Raw genomic sequence first — 15,037 nt, 5'->3', positions numbered from 1 at the left:
CCGAGCTCTTCGCAATGCTAAAGGCTGCAGAGGTAGAAATAAAGAAGGAGCATCAAGTGTTGATGGTCAACAAGACCACCAGTTTCAAGAAAAAAGGTAAAGGGAAGAAGGGGAATTTCAAGAAGAACCGCAAGCCAGTTGTTGCTCAAGTGAAGAAACCCAAGTCTGGACCTAAGCCTGAGACTGAGTGCTTCTACTGCAAAGGAACTGGTCACTGAAAGCGGAACTGCCCCAAGTATTTGGCGGAGAAGAAGGATGAAAAGTGAAAGGTATATTTAATATACATGTTATTGATGTGTACCTTACTAATTCTCGCAGTAGTGCCTGGGTATTTGATACTAGTTTTGTTGCTAACATTTGCAACTTGAAACAGGGGCTACGGATTAAGCAAAGATTGGCTAAGGACGAGGTGATGATGCACATGGGAAATGGTTCCAAAGTCGATGTGATCGCTGTCGGTACGCTACCTCTACATCTACCTTAGGGATTAGTATTGGACGTAAATAATGTTGGGTTTCGTAGTAATTTCAAAAAATTTCCTACGCACACGCAAGATCATGTGATGCATAGCAACGAGAGGAAAGAGTATTGTCTACGTATCCACGCAGACCGACTGCGGAAGCGTTGACACAACGTAGAGGAAGTAGTCGTACGTCTTCACGATCCAACCGATCAAGCACCGAAACTACGGCACCTCCGAGTTCGAGCACACGTTCAGCTCGATGACGATCCCCGGACTCCGATCCAGCAAAGTGTTGGGGAAGAGTTCCGTCAGCACGACGGCGTGGTGACGATCTTGATGTACTACAGCAGCAGGGCTTCGCCTAAACTCCGCTACAGTATTATCGAGGACTATGGTGGCTGGGGGCACCGCACACGGCTAAGGAATAGATCACGTGGATCAACTTGTGTTTCTTGATCTGTCTTTGGTGCTAGCCCTGCCCCTCTATTTATATCTTGAGCCCTGGGGTCGAAACTTGGAGTTAAAGCCTTCACAAAGTCGGTTTCACCCGATAGGCAAGAGTCCTTCTCGGACTCTAGGGCCAAACGCCAGGGATCCCGGCGTCTGGCCCCTGGACTCCGCAAAACGTCCTTTTGCGCTTTCCAAAAACCTTGTGGGCTTCCCCTTTGGCCCAAATAAAGTGTTCTCGTACCCAAACATTTCGGGGAACATCCGGAACCCCTTCCGGTGATTTCCGGAACCCTTCCGGTGACCAAACACTATTATCATATATATCAAACTTTATCTCCGGACCATTTCGGAGTTCCTCGTCATGTCCGTGATCTCATCTCGGGACTCCGAACAACCTTCGGTATATCAAAATGCATAAACTCATAATATAACTGTCATCGTAACCTTAAGCGTGCGGACCCTACGGGTTCGAGAACAATGTAGACATGACCGAGACACGTCTCCGGTCAATAACCAATAGCGGGACCTGGATGCCCATATTGGCTCCTACATATTCTACGAAGATCTTTATCGGTCAGACCGCATAACAACATACGTTGTTCCCTTTGTCATCGGTATGTTACTTGCCCGAGATTCGATCGTCGGTATCCAATACCTAGTTCAATCTCGTTACCGGCAAGTCTCTTTACTCGTTCCGTAATACATCATCTCACAACTAACATATTAGTTGTAATGCTTGCAAGGCTTATGTGATGTGCATTACCGAGAGGGCCCAGAGATACCTCTCCGACAATCGGAGTGACAAATCCTAATCTCGAAATACGCCAACCCAACATCTCCCTTTGGAGACACCTGTAATGCTCCTTTATAATCACCTAGTTACGTTGTGACGTTTGGTAGCACCCAAAGTGTTCCTCCGGCAAACGGGAGTTGCATAATCTCATAGTCATAGGAACATGTATAAGTCATGAAGAAAGCAATAGCAACATACTAAACGATCGGGTGCTAAGCTAATGGAATGGGTCATGTCAATCAGATCATTCAACTAATGATGTGACCTCGTTAATCAAATAACAACACTTTGTTCATGGTTAGGAAACATAACCATCTTTGATTAACGAGCTAGTCAAGTAGAGGCATACTAGTGACACTCTGGTTGTCTATGTATTCACACATGTATTATGTTTCCGGTTAATACAATTCTAGCATGAATAATAAACATTCATCATGAAATAAGGAAATAAATAATAACTTTATTATTGCCTCTAGGGCATATTTCCTTTAAATAATTGTTATTTGGTGCCAGCGTTGAGCATGAGCATTATATCTGGATCCTGTTTGATGCAAGACGGTTATTCATTTAAATCAAAGAATAATGGTTGTTCTATTTATATGAGTAATATCTTTTATGGTCATGCACCCCTGATGAGTGGTCTATTTTTACTAAATCTTGATAGTAGTGATACACATGTTCATAGTATTGAATCCAAAAGACGCAGAGTTGATAATGATAGTGCAACTTATTTGTGGCACTGCTGTTTAGGTCATATTGGTGTAAAGCGCATGAAGAAACTCCATTCTGATGGACTTCTGGAATCACTTGATTATGAATCACTTGGTACTTGTGAACCATGCCTCATGGGCAATATGACTAAAACTCCGTTCTCCGGAACAATGGAGCGAGCAACAGACTTACTGGAAATCATACATACTGATGTATGTGGTCCAATGAACATTGAAGCTCCCGGCGGATATCATTATTTTCTCACATTCATAGATGATTTGAGCATATATGGATATATCTACTTAATGAAACATAAGTCTGAAACATTTGAAAAGTTCAAAGAATTCCAGAGTGAAGTGGAAAATCATCGTAACAAGAAAATCAAGTTTCTACAATCTGATCGTGGAGGCGAATATTTGAGTTATGAGTTTGGACTTCATTTCAAACAATGTGGAATACGTTCGCAACTCACGCCACCTAGAACACCACAGCGTAATGGTGTGTCCGAACATCGTAATCGTACTTTACTAGATATGGTGCGATCTATGATGTCTCTCACAGATTTACTACTATCATTTTGGGGTTACGCTTTAGAGACAACTACATTCACATTAAATAGGGCACCATCTAAATCCGTTGAGACGACACCTTGTGTACCGTGGTTTAGAAGAAACCCAAGTTGTCGTTTCTTAAAGTTTGGGGCTGCGATGCTTATGTGAAAAAGCATCAACCTAATAAGCTCGAATCCAATCGAAGAAATGTGTCTTCATAGGATACCCAAAGGAGACTATTGGGTACACCTTCTATCACAGATCCGAAGGCAAGATATTCGTTGCTAAGAATGGATCCTTTCTAGAGAAGGAGTTTCTCTCGAAAGAAGTGAGTGGGAGGAAAGTAGAACTTGACGAGGTAATTGTACCTTCACCCTTATTGGAAAGTAGTTCATCACTAAAATCAGTTTCAGTGATCGCTACACCAGTAAGTGAGGAAGCTAATGATGATGATCATGAAACTTCTGATCAAGTTACTACCGAACCTCGTAGGTTGATGTCTACTACACAACCTTCTTCTTGTAGACGTTGTTGGGCCTCCAAGTGCAGAGGTTTGTAGGACAGTAGCAAATTTCCCTCAAGTGGATGACCTAAGGTTTATCAATCCGTGGGAGGCGTAGGATGAAGATGGTCTCTCTCAAACAACCCTGCAACCAAATAACAAAGAGTCTCTTGTGTCCCCAACACACCCAATACAATGGTAAATTGTATAGGTGCACTAGTTTGGCGAAGAGATGGTGATACAAGTGCAATATGGATGGTAGATAACGGTTTTTGTAATCTGAAAATATAAAAACAGCAAGGTAACTAATGATAAAAGTGAGCACAAATGGTATTGCAATGCGTTGAAACAAGGCCTAGGGTTCATACTTTCACTAGTGAAAGTTCTCTCAACAATAATAACATAATTGGATCATATAACTATCCCTCAACATGCAACAAAGAGTCACTCCAAAGTCACTAATAGCGGAGAACAAACGAAGAGATTATTGTAGGGTACGAAACCACCTCAAAGTTATTCTTTCTGATCGATCTATTCAAGAGTCCGTAGTAAAATAACATGAAGGTATTCTTTCCGTTCAATCTATCATAGAGTTCGTACTAGAATAACACCTTAAGACACAAATCAACCAAAACCCTAATGTCACCTAGATACTCCAATGTCACCTCAAGTATCCGTGGGTATGATTATACGATATGCGTCACACAATCTCAGATTCATCTATTCAAACCAACACAAAGTACTTCAAAGAGTGCCCCAAAGTTTCTACCAGAGAGTCAAGACAAAAACGTGTGCCAACCCCTATGCATAAGTTCACGAGGTCATGGAACTCACAAGTTGATCACCAAAACATACATCAAGTGGATCATGTGATATCCCATTGTCACCACAGATAAGCACATGCAAGACATACGTCAAGTGTTCTCAAATCCATAAAGACTCAATCCAATAACATAACTTCAAAGGGAAAACTCAATTCATCACAAGAGAGTAGAGGGGGAGAAACATCATAAGATCCAAATATAATAGCAAAGCTCGCGATACATCAAGATCGTGCCGACTCAAGAACACGAGAGAGAGAGAGATCAAACACATAGCTACTGGTACACACCCTCAGCCCCGAGGGAGAACTACTCCCTCCTCATCATGGAGAGCACCGGGATGATGAAGATGGCCACCGGAGAGGGATTCCCCCCTCCGACGGGGTGCCGGAACGGGTCTAGATTGGTTTTCAGTGGCTACGGAGGCTTCTGGCGGCGGAACGCCCGATCTATTCTGCTCTCCGATGTTTTTAGGGTATATGGATATATATAGGCTAAAGAAGTCGGTCAGGGGAGCCACGAGGGGCCCACGAGGGTGGGGGCACACCCAGGGGGCAGGCGCGCCTCCCTGCCTCGTGGCCACCTCGAAGCTTCCCTAACGTCTACTCCAAGTCTCCTGGATTGCTTCCGTTCCCAAAATAACTCTCCCGAAGGTTTCATTTCATTTGGACTCCGTTTGATATTCCTTTTCTTCGAAACACTGAAATAGGCAAGAAAACAAAAATTTGGGCTGGGCCTCCAGTTAATAGGTTAGTCCCAAAAATAATATTAAAGTGTAATAAAGCCCATAAACAACCAAAACAGATAATATAATAGCATGGAACAATCAAAAAATATAGATACGTTGGAGACGTATCAACATCCCCAAGCTTAATTCCTGCTCGTCCTCGAGTAGGTAAATGATAAAAACAGAATTTTTATGTGGAATTCTACCTAACATATTTATCCATGTAATATTCTTTATTGTGGCATGAATATTCAGATCCGAAAGGTTAAAGATAAAAGTTTAATATTTACATAAAAATAATAATACTTCAAGCATACTAACTAAGCAATCATGTCTTCTCAAAATAACATGGCCAAAGAAAGCTATCCCTACAAAATCATATAGTCTCGCTATGCTCTATCTTCACCACACAAAATATTTAAATCATGCACAACCCCGATGACAAGCCAAGCAATTGTTTCATACTTTTGATGTTCTCAAACTTTTTCAATCTTCACGCAATACATGAGCGTGAGCCATGGACATAGCACTATAGGTGGAATAGAATGGTGGTTGTGGAGAAGACAAAAGGAGAAGATAGTCTCACATCAACTAGGCATATCAACGGGCTATGGAGATGCCCATCAATAGATATCAATGTGAGTGAGTAGGGATTGCCATGCAACGGATGCACTAGAGCTATAAGTGCATGAAAGCTCAAGAAAAGAAACTAAGTGGGTGTGCATCCAACTCGCTTGCTCACGAAGACCTAGTGCATTTTGAGGAAGCCCATCATTGGAATATACAAGCCAAGTTCTACAATGAAAGATTCCCACTAGTATATGAAAGTGACAACATAGGGGACTCTCTATCATGAAGATCATGGTGCTACTTTTAAGCACAAGTGTGGAAAAAGGATAGTAGCATTGTCCTTTCTCTCTTTTTCTCTCATTTTTTTTGTTTTTTTGGGCCTTCTCCCTTTTTTATGGCCTTTCTTTTTTTCGTCCAGAGTCTCATCCCAACTTTTGGAGGAATCGTAGTCTCCATCATCCTTTCCTCACATGGGACAATGCTCTAATAATGATGATCATCACACCTTTATTTACTTACAACTCAAGAGTTACAACTCGATACTTAGAACAAAATATGACTCTATATGAATGCCTCCGGCGGTGTACCGGGATGTGAAATGACTCATGAGTGACATGTATGAAATAATTATGAACGGTGGCTTTGCCACAAATACGATGTCAACTACATGATCATGCAAAGCAATATGACAATGATGAAGCGTGTCATAATAACGGAATGGTGGAAAGTTGCATGGCAATATATCTCAGAATGGCTATGGAAATTCCATAATAGGTAGGTATGGTGGCTGTTTTGAGGAAGGTATATGGTGGCTTTATGGTACCGACGAAAGTTGCGCGGTACTAGAGAGGCTAGCAATGGTGGAAGGGTGAGAGTGCGTATAATCCATGGAGTCAACATTAGTCATACAAAACTCACATACTTATTGCAAAAATCTATTAGTTATCGAATAAAGTATTACGCGCATGCTCCTAGGGGGATAGATTGGTAGGAAAAGACCATCGCTCGTCCCCGACCGCCACTCATAAGGAAGGCAATCAATAAATAAATCATGCTCCGGCTTCATCACATAATGGTTCACCATACGTGCATGCTACGGGAATCACAAACTTCAACACAAGTATTTCTCAAATTCACAACTACTCAACTAGCATGACTCTAATATCACCACCTTCATATCTCAAAACAATTATCAAGTATCAAACTTCTCATAGTATTCAATGCACTTTATACGAAAGTTTTTATTATATCCCTCTTGGATGCCCATCATATTAGGACAAAATTCATAACCAAAGCAAATTACCATGCTGTTTAGGACTCTCAAAATAATATAAGTGACGCATGAGAGTTCATCTATTTTTATAAAATAAAACCACCACCGTGCTCTAAAAAGATATAAGTGAAGCACTAGAGCAACAACAAACTACTCCGAAAGATATAAGTGAAGATCAATGAGTAGTCGAATAATTATGCAACTATATGAAGACTGTCTAACATTTAAGAATTTAAGATCTTGATATTTTATTCAAACAGCAAGCAAAACAAAATAAAATAAAATGACACTCCAAGCAAAACACATATGTGGTGAATAAAAATATAGCTCCAAGTAAAGTTACCGATGAACGAAGACGAAAGAGGGGATGCCTTCCGGGGCATCCCCAAGCTTAGGCTATTTGGTGTCCTTGGATTTTACCTTGCGGTGCCTTGGGAATGCCCAAGATTAGGCTCTTGCCACTCCTTATTCCTTAGTCCATCGAATCTTCACCCAAAACTTGAAAACTTCACAACACAAAACTTAACAGAAAACTCGTAAGCTCCGTTAGTTTAAGAAAATAAATCACCACTTAAGTACTGTTGTGAACTCATTCTAAATTCATATTGGTGTAATATCTACTGTATTCCAACTTCTCCATGGTTCATACCCTCCGATACTACTCATAGATTCATCAAAATAAGCAAACAACACATAGAGAACAGAATCTGTCAAAAACAGAACAGTCTGTAGTAATCTGTAGGTTTAGAATACTTCTGTAACTCCAAAAATCATGATAAATTAGGAAGTCCTAGGAAATTTGTTTATTAATCTACTTCAAGTGGAATTGGTATTTTATCGCACTCTGGTAAAAAATGAAAATTATTCTCGTGAGCACATACTTTCTGTTTTTTTACAGCAAGATCAAATAATAATCACCCAAGAAGATCCTAAAGGCTTACTTGGCACAAACACTAATTAAAACATAAAAACACAATCATAACAGAGGATAGATGATTAATTTATTACTAAACAGGAACAAAAAGCAAGGAGCAAAAATAAAATCGGGTTGCCTCCCAACAAGCGCAATCGTTTAACGGCCCTAGCTAGGCATGATAATTTCAATGATGCTCACATAAAAGATAAGAATTGAAATATAAAGAGAGCATAATAAAGAATATGACTAGCACATTTAAGTCTAACCCACTTCCTATGCATAGGGTTTTGTGATCAAACAATTTGTGGGAACAAGAATCAACTTGTATAGGAAGGTAAAACAAGCAAATCTTCAAGATTTTCAACACATAGAGAGGAAACTTGATATTATTGCAATTCCTACAAGCATATGTTCCTCCCTCATAATAATTTTCAGTAGTATCATGAATGAATTCAACAATATAGCCATCACATAAAGCATTCTTTTCATGATCTACAAGCATAGAAAATTTACTACTCTCCACATAAGCAAAATTCTTCTCATTCAGAATAGTAGTGGGAGCAAACTCAACAAAATAACTATCATGTGAGGCATAACCCAATTGAAAAATAAAATCAAGATGACAAGTTTCATGGTTATCCCTGTTCTTTATAGCATACATGTCATCACAATAATCATCATAGATAGCAACTTTGTTCTCATAATCAATTGGAACCTCTTCCAAAATAGTGGATTCATCACTAAATAAAGTCATGACATCTCCAAATCCAGTTTCATCAATATAATCATCATAAATAGGAGGCATGCTTTCATCATAATAGATTTTCTCATCTAAACTTGGGGGAGAAAAAATATCATCTTCATCAAACTAGCTTCCCAAACTTGTGGCTTTGCATATCATTAGCATCATGGATATTCAAGGAATTCGTACTAACAACATTGCAATCATGCTCATCATTCAAAGATTTGGTGCCTAACATTTTAATGCATTCTTCTTCTAGCATTTTGGCACAATTATAGGAATCCTTATTTTCATGAAAGATATTAAAAAGATGAAGCATATGAGGTACCCTCAATTCCATTTTTTGTAATTTTCTTTTATAGACTAAACTAGTGATAAAACAAGAAACTAAAAGATTCGATTGCAAGATCTAGAGATATACCTTCAAGCGCTAACCTCCCCGACAACAGCACCAGAAAAGAGCTTGATGTCTACTACACAACATTCTTCTTGTAGACGTTGTTGGGCCTCCAAGTGCAGAGGTTTGTAGGAGAGTAGGAAATTTCCCTCAAGTGGATGACCTAAGGTTTATCAATCCGTGGGAGGCATAGGATGAAGATGGTCTCTCTCAAATAACCCTGCAACCAAATAACAAAGAGTCTCTTGTGCCCCCAACACACCCAATACAATGGTAAATTGTATAGGTGCACTAGTTCGGCGAAGAGATGGTGATACAAGTGCAATATGGATGGTAGATAATGGTTTTTGTAATCTGAAAATATAAAAACAGCAAGGTAACTATTGATAAAAGTGAGCACAAATGGTATTGCAATGCGTTGAAACAAGGCCTAGGGTTCATACTTTCACTGGTGCAAGTTCTCTCAACAATAATAACATAATTGGATCATATAACTATCCCTCAACATGCAACAAAGAGTCACTCCAAAGTCACTAATAGTGGAGAACAAACGAAGAGATTATTGTAGGGTACGAAACCACCTCAAAGTTATTCTTTCTGATCGATCTATTCAAGAGTCCGTAGTAAAATAACATGAAGCTATTCTTTCCGTTCAATCTATCATAGAGTTCGTACTAGAATAACACCTTAAGATACAAATTAACCAAAACCCTAATGTCACCTAGATACTCCAATGTCACCTCAAGTATCTATGGGTATGATTATACGATATGCGTCACACAATTTCAGATTCATCTATTCAAACCAACACAAAGTACTTCAAAGAGTGCCCCAAAGTTTCTACCAGAGAGTCAAGACGAAAACGTGTGCCAACCCCTATGCATAAGTTCATGAGGTCACGGAACTCGCAAGTTGATCACCAAAACATACATCAAGTGGATCATGTGATATCCCATTGTCACCACATATAAGCACATGCAAGACATACATCAAGTGTTCTCAAATCCTTAAAGACTCAATCCAATAAGATAACTTCAAAGGGAAAACTCAATTCATCACAAGAGAGTAGAGGGGGAGAAACATCATAAGATCCATGTGACGCCCTCGATTTGATCGTACACTAATCATACACGCAAATGTGTACGTTCAAGATCAAGGACTCATGGGAAGATATCACAACACAACTCTAGACACAAATTAAAATAATACAAGCTTTATATTACAAGCCAGGGCCTCGAGGGCTCGAATACATAAGCTAGAAAACAAAAGAGTCAGCAAAAGCAATAATATATGAGTACATACATAAGTTAGACAAGTTGCCATATATAAAATGGCTAGCACAAACTGGGGTACAAATTGAAAGAGGCGTAGGCCTCCTGCCTGGGACCTCCTAACTACTCCTCGAAGCCGAACTCCATGTAGAATCATCCTCGGGATCCTCTGACTCCTGGAATCCATCATATGATCGCAATAACCGGGAAAAGGGGAAAAAGAAGTAGCAAAGCAACCGTGAGTACTCATCCAAAGTACTCGCAAGCAAGGATCTACACTACGTATGCAATGGTATCAATGAAATGGGTTGTATCTGTGGACTGGACTGCAGAATGCCAGAATAAGAGGGGGATAGCTAGTCCTATTGAAGACTACGCTTCTGGCAACCTCCATCTTGAAGTAGTAGAAGAGAGTAGATGGTAAGTTAACCAAGTATCATCGTATAGCATAATCCTACCCGGCGATCCCCCTCCTCGTCGCCCTGTGAGAGAGCGATCACCGGTTGTATCTGGCACTTGGAAGGGTGTGTTTTATTAAGTATTTGGTTCTAGTTGTCATAAGGTCAAGGTACAACTCCGGGTCGTCCTTTTACCGAGGGACATGTCTATTCGAATAGATCAACTTCCCTGCAGGGGTGCACCACATTTCCCAACACGCTCGATCCCCTTTGTCCGGACACACTTTCCTAGGTCATGGCCGGCCTCGGAAGATCAACACGTCGCAGCCCCACCTAGGCACAACAGAGAGGTCAGCACGCCGGTCTAAATCCTAAGTGTGCAGAGGTCTGGGCCCATCGCCCATTGCACACCTGCATGTTGCGTACACGGACGGTGAGTAGACCTAGCAACCTCCATTACAAAGGAAGTTGCGTTACGCGGTCCAACCCGGCGCGCTCCGCTCAGTCGCTGACGTCACGAAGGCTTCGGCTGATACCACGACGTCGAGGGCCCATAACTGTTCCCGCGTAGTTGGTTAGTGCATATAGGCCAGTGGCCAGACTCAGATCAAATACTAAGATCTCGTTAAGCGTGTTATTTTGAAGTAACCACGAACGCCGACCAGGGCCAGGCCCACCTCTCTCCTAGGTGGTCTCAACCTACCCTGTCGCTCCGCCATAAAGTAACAGTTGGGAGCCGTCGGGAACTCAGGCCCACCACTACCTGGATGGAGCCACCTGTCCTTTCAGCCCCCCACATCGGAATCACTTGCGGGTACTCTACGAGCCAACCCGACTTTAGTCACCACATGTATCATGTGTAATATGTCTAGTATATACCCATGATCACCTCCCAAGTGATCACGGCCCGATAGTATACCATGGCAGACGGACAAGAATGTAGGGCCACCGATGGAATACTAGCATCCTATACTAAGCATTTAGGATTACAGGTAAAGGTAACAACAGTAGTAGCAAGGACAGGCTATGCATCAGAATAGGATTAACGGAAAGCAGTAACATCCTACACTACTCTAATGCAAGCAGTAGAGAGAAGAATAGGCGATATCGGGTTGATCAAGGGGGGGGGGCTTGCCTGGTTGCTTTGGGAAGAAGGGTTCGTCGGGGATGTAGTCGTACTCAGTGGCATCAGCGCCGGTCTCGGGGTCTACCGGAGAAGAAGAGGGGGAAGAAACAATAAATACGGAGCAAACAAAGCATCTCAAAACATAACGAGGCAATGCACGGTGCTAGATATGCCCTAACGCGGTGCTAGGCGATGCCGGCGAAGGGGGGAAACATCCGGGAAAGTATTCCCGGTGTTTGACGTTTTCAGACAAATGAACCGGAGGGGGAAAAGTTGTGTTTTCGCTATGCTAGGTATGTGTGGCGGACGAACGAGCTACGTATCCGGATTCGTCTCGTCGTCCTGAGCAACTTTCATATATAAAACTTTTTCATCCGAGTTATGGATTATTTTCTATGATTTTTCAAAGATTTAACAATACCCGGAAAAAATCCCTGAAATTTTGCTTAGTCTGAGAATTCGTAAATCTTAAACATCTTTTAGCTATTTTCAAAAGGCTACAACTATGGATATGTATCTCCTATGATTTTGTGCCCTATATCAATTTTGAGCATTTTTCTGTGATCTACATGTTAGCATCACTTTCATCCATATTAGAGTTCATTTGCTTGACCATCAACGGCTCTAAAGTAGCTATGCAAATAAAGCTATTTTTCAGTTTTTCAGTTAACAGAACACACCACTTTGCGATTTTCATAGGATTTAATCCATACATTGAAATGGTTTGGTCCAGTGGGATAAAACGGAGTTTGTCATGTATACTTTCTAATCATATTTTTGTTAGCCTTGTTAACAGTTGTTTAACTGCAGTTTAGGGGCTGCCTGGGGGTTTACTCAATGTAAAAACTAGAAAGCTAGCTAGTAGCTACAGTAGCTACAAGTAGTATTACAGCAAAGCAGCAGCGGCACTAGCAGCAGGCAGCACAAGCGGCAACGGCGACGGGTGCAGATGGCTGCAGAGGACGCGCGCGAGCACGCGACGCACGCACAAGGCGAGGCCACAGCCGGACGGCGACGGCGAGCGCAGGGCGGAGGGGCTGCGCGAGCGGCAGCGGGAGTTGGGCGCGGCCCGACGCGCGTGGGTGGCGCAGCACTCACAGGCAGGCGGGAGGCAAGCCGGGCACGGCGGCTATGGTGAGCAGAGGCGGGGTGCGGCAGCCGCGCAGCGCCGGCAGGCGAGCAGGGGGAGGGGACGCACGCGTGTGCACTGAGCGCGGCCGGCGCGGCCGAGCGAAGGCAGGCGCGGCTCACGGCGGGCGCGGACGGCTGGGTGAGCGCGAGCTCGTGTGGGATCGGACCGCGGCGGCTACGGCGATGGAATCGAACGGGGGTAAGGGGGAATTGAAGGCGCATCTCACTATGGTTCTTTAGGCGAGATCGTGCTGGTGGGGGATGAACCGGAGAGGCGCGAATCGACGACGGGGTCGACGACTGTGGCGGAGAAGATGACGGCGGTGACGAGCATACGAGGCCGCCCTTCTCGATTCGACGTACGTAGGCGAAGCAAAAGACGACGGTGAAGCTCCTGATCATCACCGGGAAGCTCGGAGAGGCTCCGGCACACGAGGTTGACGACGACGCGGCCATGGTTTCGCTCGGGCAATCTCGGGATTGTGTGTGAGATGCGAGGGAGGGGAAAACTGAGGGACTAGGGTTTCGGCGAGAGAGAGAGCGTCGAGGGCTTGCTCTTATCCAACCCCTCGACCGCAGGATGGCCGACAGCAACGGCTTCGACGGCCATGGCGGGTGGATGCGTGCCACGCACAACCTCTGCCTTCTCCTCTGTACTGAGATTGAAGGAGGCCTGTGGTGGGCTGGGCCTAATACTGTAGCAATAGGCCTTTAGTGCATAGTAGACCTTTAGCGTATTCCCTTTTCTGTTTTATATTCTCCCCGCTTTGTACTCTATATTAATACTAGAAAGAGTTTTGATAAATATGAGACTTGTCTCATAAATACTCTGCAATATTATGGGGCTGTCCACAAAGTTTGGGGTCAACTGGAAAATGTCTAGCCTTTTGTTAATTTTGAAAAGGCCGTATTTAGTGTTGTTAACCTTGTTTTAAATAGGTTAGGAGCATATAATTACTTCTAAAGATTTTTCTTCTTATATGAAAATTACTTAGTGATTAATTGTAATACAATGAACATTTTTAATTCACTGTTTTATGAAATTATAATTTGACTTGTTTTTTTTTAATTTGAATTTGATCTCAATTTGAAACAAGTGAGGTTTAGAAAAAGTTTAATTATGATGACATGGCATGATTAGCAAGGGTTTACTGTAGCTTAAATATCGGGGTGTCATAATCCAAATATAATAGCAAAGCTCGCGATACATCAAGATCATGCCGACTCAAGAACAAGAGAGATAGAGAGAGAGAGAGAGAGATATCAAACACATAGCTATTGGTACATACCCTCAGCCCCGAGGGAGAACTACTCCCTCCTCGTCATGGAGAGCACCAGGATGATGAAGATGGCTATCGAAGAGGGATTCCCCCCTCCGGCAGGGTGCCGGAACGGGTCTAGATTGGTTTTCGGTGGCTACGGAGTCTTCTAGGCGGAACTCCCGATCTATTCTGCCCCTCGTTGTTTTTAGGGTATATGGATATATATAGGCGAAAGAAGTCGGTCAGGGGAGCCACGAGGGGGCCACAAGGGTGGGGGCGCGCCCAGGAGGGCAAGCGCGCCTCCCTGCCTCGTGGCCACCTAGAAGCTTCCTTGACTTCAACTCCAAGTATCCTGGATCATGTTCGTTCACAAAATCACGCTCCCGAAGGTTTCATTCCGTTTGGACTCCATTTGATATTCCTTTTCTGCGAAACACTGAAACAAGGGAAAAAATATAAACTGGCACTAGGCTCTGCGTTAATAGGTTAGTCCCAAAAATAATATAAAAGTGTTTAATAAAGCCCATAAACATCCAAAAGAGATAATATAATAGCATGGAACAATCAAAAATTATATATAAGTTGGAGACGTATGATAGGTCAAACAGAGTAAGATCCGCACCAGAGTGGTGCGGTAATCCTGTTCTGGAAGTCATGTTACTTGACCATGACGAACCTACGAACTATGCGGAAGCGATGATGAGCCCAGATTCCGCAAAATGGCTTGAAGCCATGAAATCTAAGATGGGATCCATGTATGAGAACAAAGTATGGACTTTGGTTGACTTGCCCGATGATCGGCAGGCCATAGAGAATAAATGGATCTTCAATAAGAAGACCGACACTAATGGTAATGTTATTGTCTACAAAGCTCGACTTGTTGCGAAAGGTTTTTGACAAGTTCAAGGAGTTGACTACAATGAGACCTTCTCA

Source organism: Triticum urartu, chromosome 2 (assembly GCF_003073215.2).
Source record: "Triticum urartu cultivar G1812 chromosome 2, Tu2.1, whole genome shotgun sequence".
Taxonomy (NCBI): Eukaryota; Viridiplantae; Streptophyta; class Magnoliopsida; order Poales; family Poaceae; genus Triticum; species Triticum urartu.
The sequence above is the reverse complement of the archived record's forward strand: the minus strand, read 5'-3'. Positions refer to the sequence as shown.